This window comes from Pseudorasbora parva, chromosome 16, assembly GCF_024679245.1.
Source record: "Pseudorasbora parva isolate DD20220531a chromosome 16, ASM2467924v1, whole genome shotgun sequence".
Classification (NCBI taxonomy): Eukaryota; Metazoa; Chordata; class Actinopteri; order Cypriniformes; family Gobionidae; genus Pseudorasbora; species Pseudorasbora parva.
Genome location: NC_090187.1, coordinates 3,695,495 through 3,706,881, shown reverse-complemented (window position 1 = coordinate 3,706,881; position 11,387 = coordinate 3,695,495). Strand labels below are relative to the sequence as shown.

General features: G+C 35.7%; 1 long non-coding RNA gene across 2 annotated transcripts; it reads left to right on the top strand.

Moving 5' to 3' along the window:
• The first annotated feature begins 2,007 nt into the window (after positions 1 to 2,007).
• Positions 2,008 to 7,063, top strand: LOC137043326 (uncharacterized). Of its 2 annotated transcripts, XR_010898450.1 has the most exons (6): positions 2,008 to 2,257; positions 2,502 to 2,646; positions 3,491 to 3,581; positions 3,741 to 3,883; positions 5,240 to 5,390; positions 6,524 to 7,063. It is a non-coding gene; the product is annotated as an uncharacterized lncRNA (long non-coding RNA). The 2 variants fall into 2 exon arrangements; XR_010898449.1 differs by having other exon boundaries at positions 2,008 to 2,646; positions 6,524 to 7,060.
• The last annotated feature ends 4,324 nt before the right edge of the window (positions 7,064 to 11,387 follow it).

Genomic DNA, 11,387 nt, shown 5'->3' with positions numbered 1-11,387 from the left:
TTTTTTAAAATTATTATTATTTTATATATATGTGTGCAAAAAAATTGAAAAAGTTTTTTGCAACAAAAGAAAAACAACGTTTTTTCAGTGACTGTTAGGTTAGATGTTAGGGTTCAGGTTAGCAGAATAAGTTGACGTACTTAGTCTCTTATAAATAACTTCTGCAGATATTAAGCAGACGGTCTACTAATACTCTAATGACTGCCAGTGTACATATAGTTACTTTAAAAAAAAGAAAAGAAAAGTGTATCATTAAAATAAAGTATACATGAACATGAATAATATTCATGCAGTTCTTGCCAGATCGATATAGTGATGTTTTAATCGATGTCTTACTAAACTATTCCTCTCTACTTCACTTAAATTTGAAGTTGTGTCATAAGTAAACCTTGTTCTTTATGTGTTCAGGGTTTTAACAGCAAAGATAATACAGTATTTCTGAGAGCTCTAAATGACACGTTGACTGGGTTGTACAAAACCGAATAGCATCCTTTTGAGACCATGACAATTAAAGACATTATTACACAAATACTTTAGTTTAATTCGCTGGCCAATTATTTATATATAATGCATATGATAGTACAATTTATCCAATTTCCATGCATTTATTCATTTGGTAAGTAGTGAACTTTTTTTTTTTTGTCTTTTGGTCATGATCAGAAAATAAATCCCATTTAGGTGACACTCATTGGGGTCCTGATGGTCACTGCTGCATTTTGACTGATGAGAAGAATGCTGAGTCTGACAATACCTTATCTCCCTTTTCTCTTTTCTCCTCAGTCCGCCTCTGGCCCCAGCATTCCCTCAACTCCTTCACAAGCATGTCAGCGAACAGAAAGATGCAGAAGGTCAGAGCCAGTAGGGACTGACTCGCGTTGTAGTGCAGCAGGTCTTTGTTCCTCCTCTGCGCTGCTGTTTGGGAGGCTGACTTACTCACTGCAACATCCCAGAGCCATTCCTCATGTCTTACAAATGTATCCGTCTGTGTCACACCACATTACACTCAGAGACTTTGAGGAAAAGGCTGACAGTTGGACACAGGAGATCTGGGGTAACAGATTACAAGTAGCCTGAGTTATGTAATCAGATTACTTTTTTTAAAGTAACAAGTAATGCATTACTTTTTTTACAACAATATATATATATGTTATGTTATCTCACCTGGGCTGGGCTTGCTTGTTTTTGTTTTTTTATAACCGAAAAATGAAAGGTTTATTTTTTTTTGTGGCAAATCTAAAGGCACTTTGACACCAAAAGTGAAATGAATAAGCGTCAGGCTGAACGAAATGTAAAGCAGGGGTCATTAAATGGGAAAAGAAAGTAACTTGGATTACTTAATAAAAATAAAATAAAATAAATAAATTTTATATATATATATATATCCGAAAAAAGTACTTTGGACCACTGAGCAACAGTCGAGTGCTGCTTCTCTGTAGCCCAAACTGTCTTGACCTGGGGAATGCGGCACCTGTAGCCCATTTCCTGCTCACGCCTGTGCACGGTGGCTCTGGATGTTTTTAATCCAGACTCAGTCCACTGCTTCCGCAGGTCCGCCAAGGTCTGGAATCGGTCCTTCTCCACAACCTTCCTCAGGGTCCGGTCATCTCTTCTCGTTGTGCAGTGTTTTTTGCCACACTTTTTCCTTCCCTCAGACTTCCCACTGAGGTGCCTTGATACAGCACTCTGGGAACAGCCTATTCGTTCAGAAATTTCTTTCTGTGTCTTATCCTCTCGCTTGAGGGTGTCAATGATGGCCTTCTGGACAGGGTCGGGTCGGCAGTCTTACCCATGATTGCGGTTTAGAGTAATGAACCAGGCTGGGAGTTTTTAAAAGCCTCAGGAATCTTTTGCAGGTGTTTAGAGTTAATTAGTTGATTCAGATGATTAGGGTAATAGCTCGTTTAGAGAACCTTCTCATGATATGCAAATTTTTTGAGATTTTCTGAGGTTTTCATGAGCTGTATGCCAAAATCATCAGTATTAAAACAATAAAAGATTATACACTCTAAAAAATGCTGGGTTGTTTTTTCAACCCAAACGCTGGGTTGAGACTGCTGGGTAAGAATGCTGGGTTGATTTAACCCAATTTGGGTTGAAAGTTGTTTTTAACCTGCAACCCAGCGTGCTGGGTTGGGAACGCGGACGTGAAAGAGAGCACGCACGTCACGCAAAAACACGGACGACACCAGTTGGAGAAGCCGCCATTTTCTTAGCGCATTCAGGTGGAAGCGAATAAAAGACGTTTATGCAGTTTATGGTAAGTAAATATACAAATTTCAAGTAGTTATCAATTGTTTTTTATCCAAGAGTATTTAGAGATTTCGTGGAAGGTGGAAAAGTCAGAAAAGAGCTTATATGGAAATATTCGCGGTTTTTTGCCTCAAGTCTTAACTGCCGCTTTTATTGGGTTTCTTTCGTCTTATTTCCAAAAATTCTGTTAATAGAGGCTGTTATCAACATATATTAAATATTTCTCTAACGATTTTATTGTATAAACGCAGTTTTATGCTCTCAGCTCAATTGAGATTCGACCCTCACGGCCAAATGACAGCCGCGCTGCGTCTCATACGACACAATTCTCTTCAGTGGACTAGGAAGAAAGTGCGCCACACTGTCCTCACGACGCTGGCATTTGGAAGGGAAAAGGTAAGTCCATTTTTAAAAATTGCTTCTGAATATGTCAACTTTATTATATATTATTTGCTGTATTGGCTACGGGTTTGATTCGGTGAAGTTTAACTTATTATTCTAGCTTGGTCTTCTGTCAGAACATAACGTTACTTAACAAATCTTCCGCTCCTGCTTTCGTTTAACTTTACATTAATAACAGTAGATGTTATTAATTTACTATGAGCAATCCACTTACTATATACATACGTTACATTTGTACCTATTTAAACGTATAGACAGTATATTTTTTAACGTTACATCGACCGCCATTTTGTCCGTGCCTCTCCCGAGATAACTTATGTTACGTTAATTTTCGATGGTGTCTCTTCAGAAAATGTGGACTAAACCGCTCGATTCATATAAAAAAAAAAAAACCTTTTGAAGCTTCAAAGTGCTAACGTTAGTTGTGAAGACTGTCAAAAAGGGGCACATCTGAGATTTCATCAAAAGATATTAATTTATGTTATGAAGATGAACGAAAGTCTTGCGGGTTTGGAACAACGTGGCAGTGAGTAAATAACCCTAACTAACCCCCTAAATTATGCTTGTCTACACCTTCTACCGAATACTACCTCTTGCAGTTGTAAACCATATTCTATCTATATAAATTAAGTCATCATGGGCACATCACAATACACTGAGAGGGTTTCTCAATTTGTTGACATCATAAGTTATACATCTTGTAAGTTTCACTGAAAAAATGGTTTAGTCAAATTAACAGAATTGTGAATGTGCACATCATGAAATCATTGCTTAAACAATATATTGTGCAGAACTAACATGCTGTAAAAATGCATTACCATTCAATTTTCTATTAAAGGAATCAGCTGAAGAGCTTTCAACTACACCTACTATATCCATATCAAGGGAGCAGCAGCACAAGGATAGCTGTGGAGCAAGTAGCAGCATCTGTAAGTTTTTGTGTGCTTAATGATTTCTTGTTTTGGTACCAGACTGTTGCTAGAAAAGGCCTTGTCTTTTTTGTGTGCATGAATTAAAGAAATTTGTAGGATGTTTTTCTAACAAAAATAACACAATATTTATACAAAAATATATAATTTATTTTTTAGAGCGTAAGAGACATCCTTCTTGCAACACCCAATGGCAGAGGTATTGTAGATGCTATTGAAAACGAGCACTGCATTTCACTTAAAGAGAGACAAGCCATCGTTCGGATATTGGTGTCACATCTTATTGAACGCTTTGGAGAAAAGTGAGTACACATTTTCAATACAAAGTAAAGTAAAACATTTTAATGCTAGAATATTTTTGGATATATTAAATGTCTTGGTGTGTACATTTGTACTATTGCTAAAATTCAAAATATGAAATTGTTTCTTTTAGCCCAAGTGCAGGTACAAAAGTCACCCTGGCTTCATCAGTAGTTGAACAGTTTCCATACCTTAAAGGGGTCATATAATGGCATTTTTGTACAAGTTAATATGATTCTTTAGTGTCTAAATGAAAACTTTGTAATATTCTTAAATTACAAATTCTTATTACAGGGTTTTTCCTACATAGAATTTTTTTGGGCGGCCGCCAAAACAAATTTTTGTCCCGCCAAAGCCTTATTTGATTTATATATTGATGTGGATGACTAATGCGCGTGACAGGGCGCACGTTAACTGAGTGACAGAGAACGAGCAGAGAGCCGCGCGCTCTCTCGGTCTTCAAAACGATCACCGTCTGAGCTCTTTCTCACTCGCGCATATCAATCAAAATCAGCTGAACTTACGCAAAAGTAAAAGGTCGGAAGACTGACTCCATGTTCCACGTGGCGCGTTTGCAAAAAAAATTCCCTGAATTAATGTTGGGTGTGAATTGCGCTCAATAAACGCACCTCTTCTGACAGACGTTTTGCACACGCAGCGGCCATAAACCATACTTTCAAATACACAGAAAAAATATCGTTATAAAGTGTTTTCTGTGATGACAAATCTTTTGCGTTGTTTTAACAGTCTGGATTCACACTAATGACTCACTAATGATTAATTTGAACCGATTCATTTTACTGAACTGATCTGTCCAACACTGAACTCACGAATCAGTGTTTAATCATTTACTCGACACATCTGAGATGAGAATACAAGTGTGCTTACCCCATTAAACAAGAGGGGTTAGTAAGAATTAGTCTTAGTAATCCACAGTATTTTCCTGTATTTATTTTGGGTATTTATATTGATAATGTGTAGTAAATTACCACAAAAAAAAATTATATCATTATAGGATGGTTGTGTACAGGCACTGCCAACACACATTTCCATACAATCAGCTTGTAAACGTGCATGTACCATTATATGACCCCTTTAAGGATTGCCAGGGTAAAGGAGTACAGTGTCTAACACAGGGATGTGATTTTGCTGTATTTATATGGACTTTTGTATTTTTCTACTAATGAGCTGATGAGTTGAATCAGGTGTTTGATTAGGACGAGTTCAGAAATGTGTAATGCTGGTGTGCCACCAGGAACAGGGATGGGAAAACACTCCTTTAATCACATTCATGTGCTCATGTCAATGGCGCCAGTGTTGCACTTTTTAATACGGTTTTCTTTTTCTTTAAACACAAGGAAGCATGGTTCAGTCCAAGTCGATTCCACAGACCTGCTACTGGCTTCCTGGAGGAGCGTCTTCGAAACGTGCGCAAAAGGGTCAGAAAAGGAGGACAAAACCGAGTTTCTTCAGAGAACCCATAAACTAGCAGTTTATTTTTTATGCCAGGTATGTCTGTGTCTAATATATATGCAACATTTGGACTTCCGATTCTGGGTGCGAATGGCCTCTACTTGTTAAATTTTATTGATCTATGAGCCAGCTGCTTTAAGTGAGAGCCGTTTTCCCTTTTTGTATATTAATACAAGACAGAATAATATCATTATCCTTTCACTACACTGCTCAGCCACACTTCAAGTAGTCACTAGCTGAATGTTATCTTTATGTGCATGTACATTACCCCTCTGTTCTCGATTCGCCGCAAGCACATACACATTAACATAACATTCGGTCACTGTATATGGTCGAGGAGTGTTGTAAAAAAATACATTTAGTGTCACCCAAAAATGAAAATTGTCATCAATTACGAAAAATAAAATGAATAAATTCCAAACCTTAAAGACTTTTGTTCATCTTTGGAATGGGAAAAAGATATTTCTAATGAAATGTGAGTTTTCTGTCCCTCTAGTGACAGTTTGTACAACCCCAAATCAGAAAAAGTTGGGACAGTATGGAAAACGCAAAAAAAAAGAAGTGATTTCTACATTTACTTTGACTTGTATTTCATTGCAGACAAAATGAACACAAAATATTTCATGTTTTGTCTGGTCAACTTCATTTCATTTGTAAATATGCATCCTTTCCTGTCATTCAGACCTGCAACACATTTAAAAAAAAGTTACTGGAAAGGATGCATATTTACAAATGACATGGAAGTTTTGGGGTTGTACAATTACCACTTTGACGCTACAAAAAGTTAATAAAGATTGTAAAACTAATTCATATGAATCTAATGTATTCCAATTTTTTTAAAGAGACTTGATCGCTTTATATGATGAACAGATTTAATTTAAGTATTTCTTTTTGGGTGAACTAACCCTTTAAGGCCATGACACACCAAGCCAACATTAAAAAACTAGTGACATCAAATGGTAAATGTGTTGTTGCCATGAGTCATCTGCATCTGGGCCAAAAAGTTGGACAACAGGGGTCCAACTAGTGCTAACATTGGCTGATGGTCGGCTTGGTGTGTCATACCCTTTACTGTTCCTAAAGGTATTTACATTAGTTTGACCTTTTTGCGTTCTAAATTGATGCTAATCCCCTATCCCCCCCTTCTCTATTTTTTTTCTTCTTTTCAGATTGGGACCAATATGGCTGAGTACCTGCGCTCAAAAGACTCAAAAGAATTCCCTCATGCTTGGAGATAACCAATGCCCTCAAACCTTTGCAATTATCAACACTCAAGCAAAATACATTGCTTGCTGCAGTTGATGTTTGCTTTAAGGCATTCTATGTATTTGACATAGACTACCCGAAACAGTCTTCCACAGTGTAACAGTTTTTACAAACTAGTATGGACTTTCCAGGGATGAAACCCCAACCATGAGAGTTTTGCGAGCCTTCATTTTTGCTGACAAACAGTAATTGTCACATGATGTTATGCTCAAGATGCTGATGTAAATGCTTTGAAATGTTTTAAGATTTCAAATTCACATTCATGTTCTTCAAAAAGTTAATTTTTCTGACTCATTTTTATTACTGTCTGAGACCTTTCCTCTTTGCTGTTCTTCTTATATTTACTACTACTTCTAAATATGTGTACTTTTCTTCTACAGTACAATTACACTACAATGGATTACTGAGTATTTCACTCACATGATGTATGCTCAAGATGTTGATGTAAATGCTTTAAGATTTCAAATTTTCTTCAAACGGTTCATTTTTCTGACTCTTGATGACAGTTTTTGTACTGTTTGAGATCTTTCCTCTTTTACTATTTCTAAATACTTGTACTTTTCTTCTACAGTACAATTACACTACAATGGATTACTGAGTATTTCACTCACATGATGTATGCTCAAGATGTTGATGTAAATTTGAGATTTCAAATCTTCTTTAAAAGGTTCATTTTTCTGACTAATTTTTGACAGTTTTTGTACTGTCTGAGACCTTTCCTCTTTGCTGTTCTTTTTATATTTACTACTTCTAAATACTTGTACTTTTCTTCTACACTACAATTGATTACTGAGTATTTCACTCACATGATGTATGCTCAAGATGTTGATGTAAATGCTTTAAGATTTCAAATTTTCTTCAAACGGTTAATTTTTCTGACTCTTGATGACAGTTTTTGTACTGTTTGAGATCTTTCCTCTTTTACTATTTCTAAATACTTGTACTTTTCTTCTACAGTACAATTACATTACAATTGATTCTGAGTATTTCGATCACATGATATCTTGTGTGCAAGATGTTGATGTAAATGAAATGTTTTTAGATTTCACTTCATATTTTCTTCAAGTTATTTCAAGTCTCATTGATTTTTGTCAATGGGTAGGGAGTGATGGGAATTTTTTTTTTTTTATGTATTCACAAATGGACAATTTTACTTGATAAAACAAAAATAAAATTTTATATTTTTATTACTGAAGTCTGTATTGCTGTAGATGTTATTTTAGTCATTTTAATTACTAGAATTTCTAGTTTAAACTTCCAACCCATTTTGGGTTACATCAACCCAGCAGTGTAGTAATTTTTAACCCATAATTGGGTTACATCAACCCAATTTGGGTTGATTTTAACCCAGCAGTTTTTAGAGTGTATATATATATATATATATATATATATATATATATATATATATATATATATATATATATATACATATATACATACATACTTTTTTGTACTAAGGGGCCATGCCAAACCCCTAATCACCCCCCCCCCCCCCCCCCGACAGAGAAGCGTGATGGTTTTTTCTTTTGTTTTTTTTACCACATAGCTATGCTCTAAAAACTTTTCATAATACAGCATAACAATACGTTGCCATTGTGATGGTGAGTTTTGCATGAGCAACCACCAGAAAATGTAAAACTGTATTTAATCTTACAGGCTATAGAAAAACGTGTGTGGCTTATAAACCTCGGATAGCAGAACTGCTGTTATTTACACTCTCAATCCAATGACACATTTTTGTGTTGTTGTTGTTGTTGTCATGATTATGGCTCCTCTTTAAGCTCAATCACCATCATAACATTAACAGCACAGAGAGGAAGAACATTCTCCTGACAAGGCCTTCAGGAAGTGTATCATACAAATGTTCCTGAAGTGAACTAATCAGGCCTTGATTTTTAATACTCCCTCTCTCCTTGTATGATTTATTCATAGTGTCTTTTTTTTATTTTTTTTTTACTTTTACTTTTTTACTTTTAATCTCATTTCATATGGGACCTAGTGAGCAAATCGTATGTGCCCCGAATCCCAATGAGAGTGTTTGTGGGAGAGGGTGAAGACTCAGCATGGTAAATAGAAGGAGAGGGGTTTTCAAAAGGTTAGCTGACAATCACTGCCACACACTCCGGCTGCAACGGCACACAGTAAAACAGAAGGTGTGGGAGATATTTTGTTTTGGAGGAGAGCTTGTCTGTAAGTGTCAGGATCGACCCCTAACCCATACTGCATTAATTATCAAAACACTGCTGTTATTCTTAGGGCTGCCGAATATGAAGTAGGCTATAGTGAAAAAAATCTTTAGATTTGAACGTGGCGAATATGCATTCACCTCTATCACCCTCTCACAGTGGAATGTTTCTAATTAGTCGATATGCATACAGTATTTTTAAGCATTATGCTCACCTTTGAAGAAGCATATTTGCATTTGACAAAGAAAAACTCTTTCAATGTCACACCATTGCATCTATATATATATATATATATATATATATATATATATATATATATATATATATATATATATATATATATATATATATATATATATATATATATATATGTTAAATTAATTTTCAAATTGCCTAAATTCCACATTCCTAAATCTAAAAAGATTTATAGAGAAAAGGTTTTTTTTTATATAGATTTATAGAGAAAAGGTTTTTTTTATATAGATTTATAGAGAAAAAAAGTTTTGCCAGAAGGTAAGGAATGTAATCTAATCTTATATAAGTAAAATTATTTTGTTTTAAGGTTATTTGGAATAGTTTCACTGTAAAGCAAAATCAAAGTAGCCTACTAATTTGAAAATAATAATAATAATAATAATAATAATAATAATAATAATAATAATAATAATAATACATAAACTGTCAAGTTAAAATAGTTGTCATTTGAATGAATAATGAATAATATTTACAAATAAATAAATTAAATGCAACAATGTAAGCAAAGATTGATTTTCAAACAAATTTAACTCTATGCAATTATTTAAAGAATAATTTATTTCGATAATTTAGACATTCTACTAACTTTAGTAACTTTGAATAACACTTTAGTTTAGGGTCCAATTCTCACTATTAACTAGTTGCTTATTAGCATGCAACTTAGGATATCGTCTGTGTATTAGTACTTATAAAGCACAATGCCTTATTATGCATGAAAATATTCTACATCCCTTAATCACCCAATACCCGAAATTAACAACTACCTTACTAACTATCAATAAGCAGTAATTAGAAGTTTATTCAGGCAAAAAAATTATAGTAAGAATCAACATCTTTGCAACTATCTATGAACTAATTAGTCTGCTATGGTTAGGTTAGGATAAGTTGACATGTAGTTACTTACAGTCAGTCTACTTATACCAATGACTTCTAGTTGATATGTAGTTGCAACGTTACCTATATTTAGTAGAATGCATAATCTATAGACTATGGAAATAAATTGATACCAAATGTATTTAGTGTATGAACACTCTAAGACAACATAATTACAGGAAAACTGAACTAAATGCAACAACAATTTACCTGAGAATGGCATAAAATGTTGAAACGAATATAACAATTGAACTGAAAAGGGATAATTAATTCAAGAACAGATTTATGAACTATTGCTATTGCCAGTGGTCAGAAAAGCAAAGCCCTGCCCCAAGCTTGCACCATTGGTTTATACAATCTGTGCCATGGAGCAACCGTGATTACATTTCCTTTTAGTGAATCAGCCTACAAATGACTTAAATCTACTGCAGTTGAATGTCCACATTACATCAACCTCAATAAAAGTTACACTTCACCTTAAAGTTATAACTGCAGAGTTGATGTCTCAACAGCAATCTTTGTATCTTTGGACTGTCATGGTTTAAACTCACTCCAACGCACTCAGGCAACAGCTACAGAGAAGCTGAGATGGAGAAAAAAAGAGAGCTAAAGAGATATGGATAGCCAACTGATCTGATAACCACAACAATGCGATTGGAAGCTCTGCCGTCGGCCTTGCCAAGTGAAAAGGTCAAATGGATGGAGGCGCTGCGTTGGACAACGAAACATTCAGAGATCAAAGATAGATTTGCTTTGAAAACAGGGACAAAAAGGGCAAAAGGGTGCCCTGCGTATGCATAAGACATCTCTGAACAGCCATCTGTCCTCCTTCTCCTTTCTGAGACGTCGTGTTTGACAGCGAGACCCAACTCGTGCTACGCTTATTCCTCCGATAACCTGCGAAGAGGGGCGGACATGAGAGAGGCATCTCCAGTGGCTTAAAAAATGAAAGAAACCAGTATGGTGCTTTGGACTAGTCTTCATCCTCATAGACACAACACAGGGATGGCCTTAGATTTAAAAGAGTCTCTGAAGATCTGGAAAGTCCTGGAGGGCAGACAATGTGTTTTATTTGTGCCACATTTTTGGATCCCACTTTAAAGAAAATATAATCCACCAGTCCAATCCTCAGATGTACTTTTGTGTGGATGAAAGGAGGTACGGGGAAAAGTGGAGACGGTGTAAAAGTGAGCACTTCTGAGTCATCTGTCTGTTAGGGAGTCTGAAATTAACACGTTTACGCGTGCGACTCCAGCTGCGCTCTGCCGCTGATTCTGATTGGTTTGCGCTGGTTGTGTGGATGCATATCTTTGCGGCGTACGGGAGGATATCGGTGTGACTGATCTGATTTGCCGTCTGTGCCGTCTTCTTTCTTCAGATGATCGCTTCTGTAGTGCGGTGTGGGTTATGTCTACCTCTGGAAAGAGGAACATATTGCAGATTAGGATTCAGG